This window comes from Amblyraja radiata, chromosome 2, assembly GCF_010909765.2.
Source record: "Amblyraja radiata isolate CabotCenter1 chromosome 2, sAmbRad1.1.pri, whole genome shotgun sequence".
NCBI classification, from domain to species: Eukaryota; Metazoa; Chordata; class Chondrichthyes; order Rajiformes; family Rajidae; genus Amblyraja; species Amblyraja radiata.
Window position 1 is genome coordinate 122,898,323 of NC_045957.1, and position 15,456 is coordinate 122,913,778.

The window sequence follows — 15,456 nt, forward strand, 5'->3', positions numbered from 1 at the left end:
GCTAGCGATGAAACAGGCCCTTCGGCCCACCGAGTCCATGCCGGCTAGCGATGAAACAGGCCCTTCGGCCCATTGAGTCCATGCCGGCTAGCGATGAAACAGGCCCTTCTGAGTCCAGGCTAGCGTGAAACAGGCCCTTCGGCCCACCGAGTCCATGCCGGCTAGCGATGAAACAGGCCCTTCGGGCCCACCGAGTCCATGCCGGCTAGCGATGAAACAGGCCCTTCGGCCCACTGGAGTCCATGCCGGCTAGCGATGAAACAGGCCCTTCGGCCACCGAGTCCATTGCGGCTAGCGATCCCCATGTACTCTCCTGCACACACTGGGGACAATTATTGGGCTCCATATCTGAGGAATGATGTGCTGGCTCTGGAGAGGGTCCAGAGGAGATTTACAAAAATGACCCAGGAGTGTGTAGGTTTACCTATGATGAGCGTTTGTCGGCACTGGGCCTGTACTCGCTGGAGTTTAGAAGGATGAGGGGGACACCTCATTGAATCGTACAGAATAGTGAAAGGCCTGGATAGAGTGGATGTGGAGAGGATGTTTCCACTCGTGGGAGAGTCTAGGACCAGAGGTCACAGCCTCAGAATTAAAGGATGTTCTTTTAGGATGGAGATGAGGAGGAATTTCTTTAGTCAGAGGGTGGTGAATCTGTGAGATTCTTTGCAACAGTAGGCTGTGGAGGCCAAGTCAGTGGATATATTTTAAGGTGGAGGTAGATAGATTCTTGATTAGAACAGGTGTCAGAGGTTATGGGGAGGAGGCAGGAGAATGGGGTTAGGAGGGAGAGATAGATAGAAACATAGAAATTAGGTGCAGGAGTAGGCCATTCGGCCCTTCGAGCCTGCACCGCCATTCAATATGATCATGGCTGATCATCCAACTCAGTATCCCGTACCTGCCTTCTCTCCATACCCCCTGATCAGCCGTGATTGAATGGTAGAGTAGACTTGATGGGCCGAATGGCCTAATTCTGCTGCTATCACTATTGGATAGTGTTTAATTTAGAGATACAGGGCCCTTTCACCTACCAGAAGACAGGAGAATGGGGTGAGGAGGGAGAGATAGATCAGCCGTGATTGAATGGTGGAGTAGATGGGCCGAATGGCCTAATTCTGCTCCCATCACTTCAGATCTTATGATCTTACGGAGCTTGAGGATAGACACAAACTGCTGGAGTAACTGACTGTACCCCCGGTACACGTGACAATAAACTACATCGAGGCAGGCAGTGGTGGGAAATCAAGTGTAATGTGAGATTGTTGCAGTGAGGGTTTGAGTCTGTGGGTATTTTCAGCAGCTGGTTCTGCAGTGAACATGCACTACTGGTCTGGAATTCATCATGTGATGCTTTCTGCAGCAATACAATGCAGCTTCTGTACGCTCCGCAGACAAATGACTTCAGACCAGGCGAGAATGTGAAACATTGCAATGTTCACAGAATGCGCATTTAGAAGTCACAAGAACTGTCGACTTTTAGACATTGGACTTTTAGAAACACAGCGTGGAAACGGGCCCTTCGGCCCACCGAGTCCGCGCTGACCTGCGATCATACGCTAGCATTATCCTACACGCGCTAGGATGTACCTTTTTTTTTTTAACCAAAGCCAGTCGACCAACAAACCCGCACGTCTTGGGAGTGTGGGAGGAAACCGGAGCACCCAGAGAAAACCCACGCAGGTCACGGGGAAGAAAGTACAAACTTTGTACAGACAGCACCAGTAGTCTGTACACTGTGGACGGCTCGATTGTGATCATGTATTGTCTTTCCGCTAACTGGTTAGCACGCAACAAAAGCTTTTCACCGTACCTTGGTACACGTGACAATAAACTAAACTATCCATGTACCTGTCCAAATGTGCCTTAGTACCTGCTTCTAATACCTGCTGCGGCTGTTTGATCCATACACCTACCTCCCTCTGGAAAAAGTTAATAACCAACAAACCTATTATTGACCTATTAAATCTTTCCTCGCACACAAACCTATGTCCTCTGGTCCTCGATTCCCCTACTCTGGGCAAGAGACTCTGTGCGTCTACCCGATCTATTCCTCTCATGATTTTATACACCTCTATAAGATCTCCCCTCATTCTCCTGGGCTCCAAGGACTAGAGTCCCAGCCTACTCAACCTCTCCCTGTGGCTCAGGCCCTCGAGTCCTAGCAACATCCTCGTAAATCTTCTCTGTACCCATTCCAGCTTGACAGCATCAAGAGAAAAGTCCAAAGAGGTAGATTGGAAGATCGGTCAGCACCCCTAGCGTTCAGAAGGACCGCTCAGAAGCCTGATAACAGAGGGGAAGAAGCTGTTCCCGAGTCTGGTGGTGCGCGCTTTCAAGCTTCTGTACCTTCTGCCGGACGGGAGCGGGGAGAAGAAGTATGAGAGGGTGGGGGGGGGGGGGGGGGGGGGGGGGGGGGGGGGGGGGGGGGGGGGGGGGACCTCGTTGAAACTTACCGAACAGTGAAAGGCCTGGATAGATTGGATGTGGAGAGGATGTTTCCACTAGTGGGAGAGTCTAGGACCAGAGGTCACAGCCTCAGAAATAAAGGACGTTCCTTTAGAAAGGAGATGAGGAGGAATTTCTTTAATCAGAGGGTGGTGAATCTGTGAAATTCATTGGAGGCCAAGTCAGTGGATATTTTTAAGGTGAAGATATACAGATTCTTGGTTAGTATGGGTGTCGGGGGGTTATGGGGAGAAGGCAAGAGAATGGGGTTGAGAGGGAACGATAGATCAGCCATGATAGAATCGTGGCGTAGACTGTGGGCCGAATGGCCTAATTCTGCTCATATCACTTATGACCTTATGAAATTATGAAGAAGGAATAACCGGGGTGGGAAAGATCCTGGATAGTTTACGTTGTCTGCTCTCAATAGATTAGGGAAGTTACTAACAAGGCAGGAATGCTATGCCGTATATTTTGTGACGATTTATGCTTACTGAGTAACGGGATTTTCCAGTGATGAGATTTGGATAGAATTTTGCTTACAGTTTGGAGCCAAAAACCAAGAACGATCATGTAGTGCGGGTGTCGGGGGTTATGGGGAGAAGGCAGGAGAATGGGGTTAGAAGGGAGAGATAGATCAGCCGCGATTGAATGGCGGAGTAGACTTGATGGGCCGAATGGTCCAATTCTGCTCCTATCACTTATGACCTCATGAATTCGTATACCTCACGCTGCCTCGGCAAGGCCAGCAGCATAATCAAGGACAAGTCGCACCCTGGCACACCCTCAATAGCAGAAATGTCCTTCCTCAAATTAGGAGACAAAAACTGCAGACAATACTCCAGGTGTGGTCTCACTAGGGCTCTGTACAACTGCAGAAGGACCTCTTTGCTCCTATACTCAATTCCTTTTGCTATGAAGGCCAACATGCCATTCGCTTTCTTCACTGCCTGCTGTACCTGCATGCTTACTTTCATTGACTGATGAACAAGGACCCCCAGATCCCGTTGTACTTCCCCTTTTCCCAACTTGACACCATTCAGATAGTAATCTGCCTTCCTGTTTTTGCCACCAAAGTGGATAACCTCACATTTATCCGCATTAAACTTATATCAATGTGATCATGACTTCAATATGATCATGGCTGATCATAGACATAAAAAATAGGTGCAGGAGTAGGCCATTCGGCCCTGCACCGCCATTCGATATGATCATGGCTGATCATCCAACTCAGTATCCCATCCCTGCCTTCTCTCCATACCACCTGATCCCTTTAGCCACAAGGGCCACATCTAACTCCCTCTTAAATATAGCCAATGAACTGGCCTCAACTACCATCTGTGGCAGAGAATTCCACATATTCACCACTCTCTGTGTAAAAAATGATTTTCTCATCTCGGTCCTAAAAGACTTCCCTCTTATCCTTAAACTGTGACCCCCTAGTTCTGGACTTCCCCAACATCGGGAATAATCTTCCTGCATATAGCCTGTCCAACCCCTTAAGAATTTTGTAAGTTTCGATAAGTTTCTATCATCCCCAACCAGTGCCCAGTTCCTGCCTTAGACAATAGACAATAGGTGCAGGAGTAGGCGATTTGGTCTTTCGAGCCAGCTTTCACATTCAATGTGATCATGGCTGATCATCCCCAATCAGTACCCCGCTCCTGCCTTCTCCCCATATCCCCTGACTCCGCTATTTTTAAGCCCTATCTAGCTCTCTCTTGAAAGTATCCAGAGAACCTGCCTCCACCGCCCTCTGAGACAGAGAATTCCACAGATTCACAACATTCTGTGTGAATAAGTGTTTCCTCATCTCCGTTCTAAATGGCAACAAAAAAGCTTTCACTGTGCCTCGGTACACATAACAATAATAAACGAATAAAATAAAAAATAAAACCAGTTATGATGGCAGAACTGACCAAAATGCATATCACATTCTCCTGATTCAACGTTTGTGGCACAAGGAACTGCAGGAGCAAAACACAAAGTGGTTGAGGAATTCAGCGGGCCATATACCATAGAACAGTACAGCATGAGAACAGGCCCTTCGGCCCACAATGTCTGTGCCAAACATGATGCCTAGACCAACTCTTGTATGCCCACACAGAATGCACATCCTTGCATGTCCATTCCACGGGCTTGATCCAAAAGTCACTTAAACGCCACTATGGTATCTCCCTCCACCACCCCCTGGCAGCGCCTTCCATCACACTGTCAAATAAAATCTTGCCCTGCACATGGGTCTGGACCAGAAACGGCGCCCATTCCTTCTCGCCAGAGATGCTGCCTGACCCGCTGAGTTACTCCAGCACTCTGTGAAACGTCACCTATCCATGTTCTCCACAGATGCTGCCTGACCCGCTGAGTTACTCCAGCACTCTGTGAAACGTCACCTATCCATGTTCTCCACAGATGCTGCCTGACCCGCTGAGTTACTCCAGCACTCTGTGAAACGTCACCTATCCATGTTCCCCGGAGATGCTGCCTGATCTCCACACCTCCTTTATCTTCTCCCCTCACACTGTCGTCCAGTCTTTGATATTTCTGTCCGGGCGAAAAAATTCTGACTGTCTACCATGCCTTTACTCTAGAAATACAGCATGGAAACAGGCCCTTCAGCCCACTGATTCTTCGCCAACCAGCGATCGCCCCATACACTTGCACTATCCTACACACTTGGGTCAATTAGTTTAAGTTTGAGTTGAGTTTATTGTCACGTGTACCGAGGTACGGTGAAAAGCTTTTGTTGCGCGCTACCCAGTCAGTAGAAAGACGATACATGATTACCATCGAGCCGTTTACAGTGTTCAGACACATGATCAAGGGAATAACATGAATAATGTTTACTATAAGATAAAGTCCAATAAAGGATAGTCTGTGGGTCTCCAATGAGGTAGATGGTGACTCAGGACTGCTCTCTAGTTGTCTCTGGGACGGTTAACCTACAAACCCGCACGTCTTTGGAGTGTGGGAGGAAACCGGAGCACCCGGAGGAAACCCACGCAGGTCACGGGGAAAACGTACAAACTCCGTACGGACAGCGCCCACAGTCAGGATGGAACCCGGGTCTCTGGCGCTGTGAGGCAGCAGCTCTACCCGCTGCGCCACCCTGCCGCCACTTTGCCTCTTAACTTTATATACTTCTATCAGGGTCTCCTCTGAGCCCAAGTTTACATTCTTCTAAAAAAAGACAAATTTTCAAAGAAATCTTCAAAGATATTTTTTTTAAACCAACAATCAGTAGTCCATGTCGGAGGCAGTCTGTATACGGGCGAGCTTGGTTTCTCAGTAGTAATGCTGACTGCACTGATTTATATTGGGATTATAGGACCACAAACGACACCAGTCCACACCCAAATGCCCATCCCACCCACGGACCCACACACACGCCCGCAAGTATTCAACCACACACTGTACAACAACTCAAGTCATTTCCTCTCACCCTCTTCGATCCATACGTTCCAGCTTTCTGGACAAACCTCACATTCGCAGACAGACACAAAATGCTGGAATAACTCAGCGGGACAAGCAGTAGCTCTGCCGAGAACGGGCGGATTACTTTTCGGTTCGAGACAATAGACAATAGGTGCAGGAGAAGGCCATTCGGCCCTTTGAGCCAGCACTGCCATTCAATGTGAACATGGCTGATCATCCACAATCAGTACCCCGTTCCTGCCTTCTCCCTATATCCCTTGACTCCGCTATCTTTAAGAGCCCTATCTAGCTCTCTGTTGAAAGTATCCAGAGAACCGGCCTCCACCGCCCTCTGAGGCAGAAAATTCCACAGACTCACCACTCTCTGTGAGGAAAAAGTGTTTCTTCGTCTCCGTTTAATTGTCTTACTCCTTATTCTTAAACTGTGGCCCCTGTTTCTGGACTCCCCCAACATCGGGAACATGTTTCCTGCCTCTAAACAATAGACAATAGGTGCAGGAGTAGGCCATTCGGCCCTTCGAGCCAGCACCACCATTCAATGTGATCATGGCTGATCATCCACAATCAGTACCCCATTCCTGCCTTCTCCCCATATACCCTGACTCCGCTATATTTAAGAGCCCTATCTAGCTCTCTCTTGAAAGCATCCAAGAGCTCTCTCTAGTGTGTCCAAACCCTTAATAATCTTATATGTTCCAATAAGATCTCCTCTCATCCTTCTAAACTCCAGAGGGTACAAGCCCAGCCGCTCAGACTCTTCTTCAGACTCAACCTGAAGTTGAATGACTTCAGTATCCACCCGAAACGTCACCTTTCCTTCTCTCCAGAGATGCTGCCTGTCCCGCTCAGTTGCTCCTGAATTTTGTGTCTATCTTCAATTGAAACCAGCATCTGCGATTCCTTCCCACACATCTCACATTTGTATCTCTGGAACGTCGGAGGTTGAGGGGAGACCTGAGAAGATTATGAGAGGCCTCGATAGGGTGGACAGTCAAAATCTTTTTTCCCCAGGGTGGAAATGTCGTACACTTCCACCCACACTTGTGTGAAAGCGCACACCTCCAGATTCAGTGACAGTTTCTTCCCAGCTGTTATCAGGCAAGTGAACCATCCTACCACAACCAGAGAGCGGTGCTGAACTACTATCTACCTCATTGGTGACCCTCGGACTATCCGTGGGCAGACTTTGCTGGCTTTATCTTGCATTAAATGTTATTCTATTATCATGTATCTGTACACTGTAAATGGATCGATTGCTAGTGCTACATGGGTGGGTTTAAACTAAATGGCGGGGGGGGGGGGAGGGGGAGAGGAGGGGGGTTGACAAATTGGGAGTATAAGAATGGAATTAAAGGGAAAGAGAATACAGGAAAAGTTACGAAAGACTGCTGAATTAATGGGACGGAAAGTTCAAGAAGGGATAAGAGAGTGTGGTCAGGTGAAATGGGAACCGGTGTGAGAGGGGAGGAGAATACTGAATTAAAAGTGTTGTATATGAATGCGCGAAGTATAAGGAATAAAGTGGACGAGCTTGAGGCTCAGTTAGAAATTGGCAAGTATGATGTTGTGGGAATTACAGAGACATGGCTGCAAGAGGGCCAGGGCTGGGAACTGAATATTCAAGGGTATACCTCCTATCGAAAAGACAGACAGGTGGGCAGAGGGGGTGGGGTTGCCCTGTTGGTGAGGAATGAAATTCAGTCCCTTGCAAGGGGTGACATTAAAACAGGAGATGTGGAGTCAGTATGGATAGAACTAAGGAATTGTAAGGGTAAAAAGACCCTAATGGGACTAATCTACAGGCCCCCAAACAGTAGCCTGGATATAGGGTGCAAGTTGAATCAGGAGTTAAAATTGGCATGTAGTAAAAGTAATGCTGTGGTAGTTATGGGAGATTTCAACATGCAGGTAGACTGGGAAAATCAGGTTGGTACTGGACCCCAAGAAAGGGAGTTTGTAGAGTGCCTTCGTGATGGATTCTTTGATCAGCTTGTATTGGAGCCTACCAGGGAGAAGGCAATTCTGGATTTAGTGTTATGTAACAAACCAGATTTGATAAGGGAACTCGAGGTAAAGGAGGTAGTGACCATAATCTGATACGTTTTCATCTGCAATTTGAGAGGGAGAAGGGAAAATTAGAACCGTCAGTATTACAGTTAAACAAAGGGGACTATGGAGCCATGAGGGAGGAGCTGGCCAAAGTTGACTGGAAAGATACACTAGCAGGGATGACAGTGGAACAGCAATGGCAGGTGTTTCTAGGAATAATACAGAAGGTGCAGGATCAGTTTATTCCAAAGAGGAAGAAAGTTTCCAAGGGGCGACCGTGGCTGACAAGGGACGTCAGGGACAGTATAAAAATTAAAGAGAAGACGTATAACATAGCAAAGATGAGCGGGAAGCCAGAGGATTGGGAAACTTTTAAAGATCAACAAAAGTTAACTTAAAAGGCAATACGGGGAGAAAAGATGAAGTAGGAAGGTAAGCTAGCCACGAATATAAAGGACAGTAAAAGCTTCTTTAGGTATGTGAAGAGGAAAAACTTAGTTAAAACAAATGTGAGCCCCTTGAAGATAGAAACAGGTGCAAGATGAAGATGAGTTGAACAGGTACTTTGGTTCTGTCTTCACTAAGGAAGACACAGACAATCTCCCAGATGTATTAGGGGACAGAGGATCTGGGGTGATGGAGGAACTGAAGGAAATTCACATTAGTCAGGAAGTGGTGTTGTGTAGACTGATGGGACTGAAGGCTGATGAATTCCCTGGGCCTGATGGTCTGCATTCCAGGGTACTCAAGGAGGTGGCTCTAGAAATCGTGGATGCATTGGTGATCATTTTCCAATGATCTATAGATTCTGGATCAGATCCTGTGGTTTGGAAGGTAGCTAATGTTATCCCACCTTTTAAGAAAGGCGGGAGAGAGAAAACAGGGAATTATAGACCAGTTAGCCTGACATCGGTGGTGGGGAAGATGCTGGAGTCAACTATAAAAGATGAAATAGCCGCACATTTGGATAGCAGTAACAGGATCGGTCCGAGTCAGCATGGATTTACAAAGGGGAAATCATGCTTGACTAATCTTCTGGAATGTTTTGAAGATGTAAGAAGAAAAATGGACAAGGGAGAGCCAGTGGATGTAGAGTACCTGGACTTTCAGAAAGCATTTGATAAGGTCCCACACAGGAGATTAGTGGGCAAAATTAGAGTACATGGTATTGGGGGTAGAGTGCTGACATGGATAGAAAATTGGCTGGCAGACAGGAAACAAAGAGTAGGGATTAACGGGTCCCTTTCAGAATGGCAGGCAGTGACTAGTGGGGTACCGCAAGGCTCGGTGCTGGGACCGCAGCTATTTACAATATACATCAATGATTTAGATGAGGGGATTCAAAGTAACATTAGCAAATTTGCAGATGACACAAAGCTGGGTGGCAGTGTAAACTGTGAGGAGGATGCTATGAGAGTGCAGGGTGACTTGGACAGGTTGGGGGAGTGGGCAGATGCAGTTTAATGTGGATAAATGTGAGGTTATCCACTTTGGTGGCAAGGACCGAAAGGCAGATTATTATCTGAATGGTGTCAGATTAGGAGAAGGGGAAGAACAACGAGACCTGGGGGTCCTTGTACATCAGTTACTGAAAGTAAGTCTGCAGGTACAGCAGGCAGTGAAGAAAGCTAATGGCATGTTGGCCTTCATAACGAGAGGATTTGATTATAGGAGCAAAGAGATCCTTCTACAGTTGTACAGGGCCCAGGTGAGACCACACCTGGAGTATTGTGTGCAGTTTTGGTCCCCTATATTGAGTGCAGTGCAGCAGCGGCGGAGACCCGACTCTACCCTGGAGTTGTGGCGGAGGCAGCAACCACCCGCAGAGTTTGAACCGTCGCCTCGGCGCAGAGGGAGAACAAAGAGGGAAGAGACAGAGACTTTAAGATTTTGCCTTCCACCACAGTGAGGAGGTGTTTGGTGAACTCACTGTGGTGGATGTTAAATTTGTTTTGATTGTGTGTTTTTGCCATTTTTAAAATTATATGTATGACTGCAGGGAAACAAAATTTCGTTCAGACCGAAAGGTCTGAATGACAATAAAAGGAATCTAATCTAATCTAATCTAATCTAATAAGGTTAATTCCCGGGATGGTGGGACTGTCATTTGATGAAAGAATATAATGACTGGGCTTGTATTCACTGGAATTTAGAAGGATGAGAGGGCATCTTATAGAAACATATAAAATTATTGAGGGATGGATAGATGCAGGAAACATGTTCCCCATGTTGGGGGCGTCCAGAACCAGGGGCCACAGTTTAAGAATAAGGGGTAGGCCGTTTAAAACTGAGATGAGGAAAAACCTTTTGTTTTGAATTTGTGAATTTGCGAAATTTTCTGCCTCAGAAGGCTGTGGAGGCCGATTTACTGGATGCATTCAAAAGAGAGTTAGATAGCGCTCTTAGGAGTAGAGGAATCAAGAGATCTGGGGAGAAGGCAGGAACGGGGTTCTGATTGTGGATGATCAGCCATGATCAGATTGAATGGCGGTGCTGGCTCGAAGGGCCGAATGGCCTCCTCCTGCACCTATTTTCTATGTATCAGTGTAATCGCGTATTGTCTTTCTGCTGACTGGTTAGCACACAACAAAAAGCTTTTCACTGCACCTCGGTACACGTGACAATAAACTCCGGTGGGTTTTCTCCGGGTGCTCCGGTTTCCTCCCACACTCCAAAGACGTGCAGGTTTGTAGGTTAATTGGCTTCAGTAAAAATTGTACGTTCCATAGCATTGTAAATGGTCCCTTGCGTGTGTAAGATAGTGTTAATGTAGGAGGTGGTCACTGGTCGGCGCGGACTCAGTGGGCCGAAGGGCCTGTTTTCTGCGCCGTATCTCTGAAGCTAAATGTCAAACGCGAGGATGAAGGAGGGCTTTAAAAAGGAAAACGTTGTTGTCACAGGATTCCCCGACCAGAAACCGGAACAGAATCACTTGCCAGTTCACAACGAGCACAGAGCTCTTTCTTCTGCGAGGCCACCGAGCCTTTCATTCATTCGAGGCGATGGAAGGTACAATTCTCAATGCTAAAGCTGTTCCGATTCCAGCGAATGCAAATGACCGGAGTAAGTCAACACATACAGCTCATCCTTCAAAGCCCAGCGGCATGAATATTCATTCCTCTAACTTCAAGTAACCCTTGCTTTCCCCTCTCCCTCTCCGTCCCTCCCCCACCCTAATTCTCCGACCAGTCTGACTGCCCCCCACCCCCGATTACGTTTTATCTGAAGAAGGGTCTCGACCTGAATCGTCACCCATTCCTTCTCTCCAGAGGTGCTGCCTGTCCCGCTGAGTTACTCCAGCTTTTTGTTTCGATCAACATCTTAAATGTTATCTTTGTACACCTCGTTGTCAGCTTCTCCTAGCTAAAGTGAACCATTCTTCCTTTGTCCTTGAACTTCCTCCCCTTTGATGTCCCGTTTCCACACCTTACCCTTCCTTATCTCGGTGCCTCCCTCTCCCCTGAAGGGCCTGTCCCACTCGGGCGACATTTGCGCGTCACGCAGGTGGCGGGCGAAGATTTAGTGAATCCCAAAATCCTGGGGCACCGCGCGCAACTGGCTACGTCACCACACGCCGTGCGCGCGGAATGTGCGCCATGCTCACTTCACGTGCGCGCGTCGTGCGTCGTGACGCGTAAACGATGTCACGTAAATGACGCGCAAATGAAGCCCAAGTGGGACAGGCCCTTGACTCTCAGTCTGAAGAAGGGTCTCGACCCAAAACGTCACCCATTCCGTCTCTCCAGAGATGCTGCCTCACCCGCTGAGTTACTCCAGCATTTTATGTCTGTCCAAAGCTGCCTCACGGTTTCAGTTCAGCAGCTCAACTGTTATCAGGCAACTGAATAATCCTACCACAACCAGAGAGCAGTCCGGAACAACTATCTACCTCATTGGTGACCCTTGAACTATCTTTAATCAGACTTCACCGGATTTCCCTTACACTATACTTTATTAGACAATAGGTGCACGAGTAGGCCATTCGGCCCTTCGAGCCATTCAATGTGATCATGGTTGATCATCCACAATCAGTACCCCGTTCCTGCCATCTCCCCATATCCCCTGACTCCACTATTTTTAAGAGCCCTATCTAGCTCTCTCTTGAAAGCATCCAGAGAACCTGCCTCCACCGCCCTCTGAGGCAGAGGATTCCACAGACTCACAACTCTCTGTGAGAAAAAGTGTTTCCTCGTCTCCGTTCTAAATGGCTTACTCCTTATTCTTAAACTGTGGCCCCTGGTTCTGGACTCCCCCAACATCGGTGACATGTTTCCTGCCTCTAGCGTGTCCAAGCCCTTAACAATCTTATATGTTTCAATGGGATGCCCTCTCATCCTTCTAAACTCCAGAGTGTACAAATCAACTGTGTGCTGTAGTTCAGTTCAGTTTAGGAGGTGGTGCAGCAGTAGTCCATCATTACTTCTTTGCATATCTTTCATTCATTTGTTCTATATCTCTTTATATCACTGTCTATATCTCTCGTTACCCTCTCCCCTGACTCTCAGTCTCAAGCCGTGTCTCGACCCAAAATGTCACCTATCCATGTTCTCCACAGATGCTGCCTGAGCCGCTGAGTTACTCCAGCACTCTGTGTCTATCTTGTTCACTGTTCTGTGTTCTATGATCCTCCAATTCAGCAAGTGAGAAAATCAGTTAATGATATCGGGAATGACTCATTTTTTTTTAAAAAGCTTATTATCATTTAGCGCGAGGCAGCCGTCCACATACCCAAGTGTTGACTGGCCCTGTTTACATTTAAAATACCCAATCAGAATACAGAGTGGTGTTGCCGGGCAACTGTGACTGTAAATGGCTGCAAGTCTTTACGAGTACACAATTTGCATGATTCAAGTCATCATCGTTGTCGAGTTCCTTCATGTGTGTCTGTGAATCTTTCCTGTAGTTTGGTTCAGAGACAGAGCAAGGAAACAGGTCCTTCGGCCCACCCAGTCCATACGTTCATAGGTGACAGGAGCAGAATTTGGCCATTCGGCCCATCAAGTCTACTCCGACAAGGTTAATTCCCGGGATGGCGGGACTGTCATATGCTGAGAGAATGGAGCGGCTGGGCTTGTATACTCTGGAGTTTAGAAGGGTGAGAGGGTATCTCATTGAAATATAAGATTGTTAAGGGCTTGGACACGCTAGAGGCAGGAAACATGTTCCCGATGTTGGGGGAGTCCAGAACCAGGGGCCACAGTTTAAGAATAAGGAGTAAGCCATTTAGAACGGAGACGAGGAAACACTTTTTCTCACAGAGAGTGGTGAGTCTGTGGAATTCTCTGCCTCAGAGGGCGGTGGAGGCAGGTTCTCTGGATGCTTTCAAGAGAGAGCTAGATAGGGCTCTTAAAAATAACGGGGATATGGGGAGAAGGAAGGAACGGGGTACTGATTGGGGATGATCAGCCATGATCACATTGAATGGCGGTGCTGGCTCGAAGGGCCGAATGGCCTACTCCTGCACCTATTGTCTATTGACATTCAATCATGGCTGATCTATCTCTTCCCTCCCAACCCCAGTCTCCTGCCTCCTCCCCGTAACCCCTGACACACGTGATAATCAAGAATCTGTCAATCTCCGCCTTAAAAGCATCCACTGACTTGGCCTCCACTGTCGTCTGTGGCAAAGAATTCCACAGATTCACCAGTCTCAGAATGAAGAAATTCCTCCTCATCTCCTTCCAAAAGGAACATGCTTTAATTCTGAGGCTGTGACCTCTGGTCCTAGACTCTCCCACTAGTGGAAACATCCTCTCCACATCCACTCTATCCAGGCCTTTCACTGTTCCACATTCTATGCTGGCCATCGATCGATCGATCAGTTGTTCGCACTAGTTCTATGTTATCCAACTTTCTCATCCACTCCCTACACACTGAGATCAAAGGGGGAGAACGTGAAAACTCCACACAGACAGCAGCCAAGGTCGGGATCGAACACGCGGTTTCAGGCAGAGGAGATTTGCGAGGATGTTGCCAGGACATGAGGGCCTGAGCTATAGGGAGAGATTGGATCAGGCTCGGACTTTATTCCCTGGAGCGCAGGAGGATGAGGGCTGATCTTATAGAGGTGGATAAAATCATGAGGGGAATAGATCGGGTAGATGCACAGAGTCTCTTGCCCAGAGTAGGGGAATCGAGGACCAGAGGACATAGGTTTAAGGTGAGGGGGGAAAGATTTAATAGGAACCTGAGGGGCAATTGTATCTCCAAATCTAACTATGAGTAAATGGTGGATGGACAATTGGATGCATACCAGAGATTGACAGATTCTTGATTAGTACGGGTGACGGGGTTATGGGGAGAAGGCAGGGGAATGGGGTTTGGAGGGAGAGATAGATGGAACATGTAGAATGGATAAGGGAGAGCCAGTGGATGTGGTGTATCTGGACTTTCAAAAAGCCTTTGACAAGGTCCCACACAGGAGATTCGTGTGCAAAATTAGAGCACATGGTATTGGGGTTAGAGTGCTGACATGGATAGAGAACTGGTTGGCAGACAGGAAGCAAAGAGAGGAATTAACGGGTCCTTTTCAGAATGGCAGGCAGTGAATAGTGGGGTGCCGCAAGGCTCGGTGCTGGGACCTCAGCTATTTACAATCTTCTATCTTCTACTCATAACTAAAACTCTGATCTTGTTATCTTCCGGTTTGGCGGTCATTCTATTTGCGCGATAGTGCTACGATTTTTCTCCAACCTAGTCACCGTTCTCCTGTGCTGAGATTGCACCAAGATTCGTTCCGATCGGTGGAAGCTGGTAAGAGTTACCGAGGGTGGCAGTGTGAGCTGCGAGGGGGATGCTAGGAGGCTGCAGGGTGACTTGGACAGGTTGGGTGAGTGGGCAGATGCATGGCAGATGCAGTATAATGTGGATAAATGTGAGGTTATCCACTTTGGTGGCAAGAACAAGAAGGCAGATTATTTATCTGAATGGTGTCTGATCAGGAGAAGGTGAGGTGCAATGAGACCTGGGTGGCCTTGTACATCAGTCACTGAAAGTAAGCATGCAGGTACAGCAGGCAGTGAAGAAAGCGAATGGCATGTTGGCCTTCATTGCGAGATAATTTGAGTTTAGGAGCAAGGAGGTCCTACTGCAGTTGGACAGGGCCCTGGTGAGACCACACCTGGTGTATTGTGTGCAGTTTTGGTCTCCTAATTTGAGGAAGGACATTCTTGTTATTGACAGAGTGCAGCGTAGGTTCACCTGGTTAATTCCCGGAATGGTGGGACTGACATCTGGTGAAAGAATGGATCAACTGGGCTTGTATTCACTGGAATTTAGAAGGATGAGAGGAGATCTTATAGAAACATATAAAATTCTTAAAGGATTGGACAGGCTAGATGCAGGAAAAATGTTCCCGAGGTTGGGGGAGTCCAGAACCAGGGGTCCCAGTTTAAGAATAAGGCGTAGGCCATTTAGGACTGAGATGAGGAAAAACATTTTCACCCAGAGAGTTGTGAATCTGTGGAATTCTATGCCACAGAAGACAGTGGAGGCCGATTCACTGGATGTTTTCAAGAGAGAGTT

General features: G+C 47.6%; 1 protein-coding gene across 1 annotated transcript in view; it reads right to left on the reverse strand.

Annotated features, from left to right (window-relative positions):
• myo10 (myosin X) overlaps positions 1-15,456 on the reverse strand; it is a 204,671-nt gene that overhangs the window by 132,279 nt on the left and 56,936 nt on the right. The gene's annotated exons all lie outside the window — the stretch shown is intronic.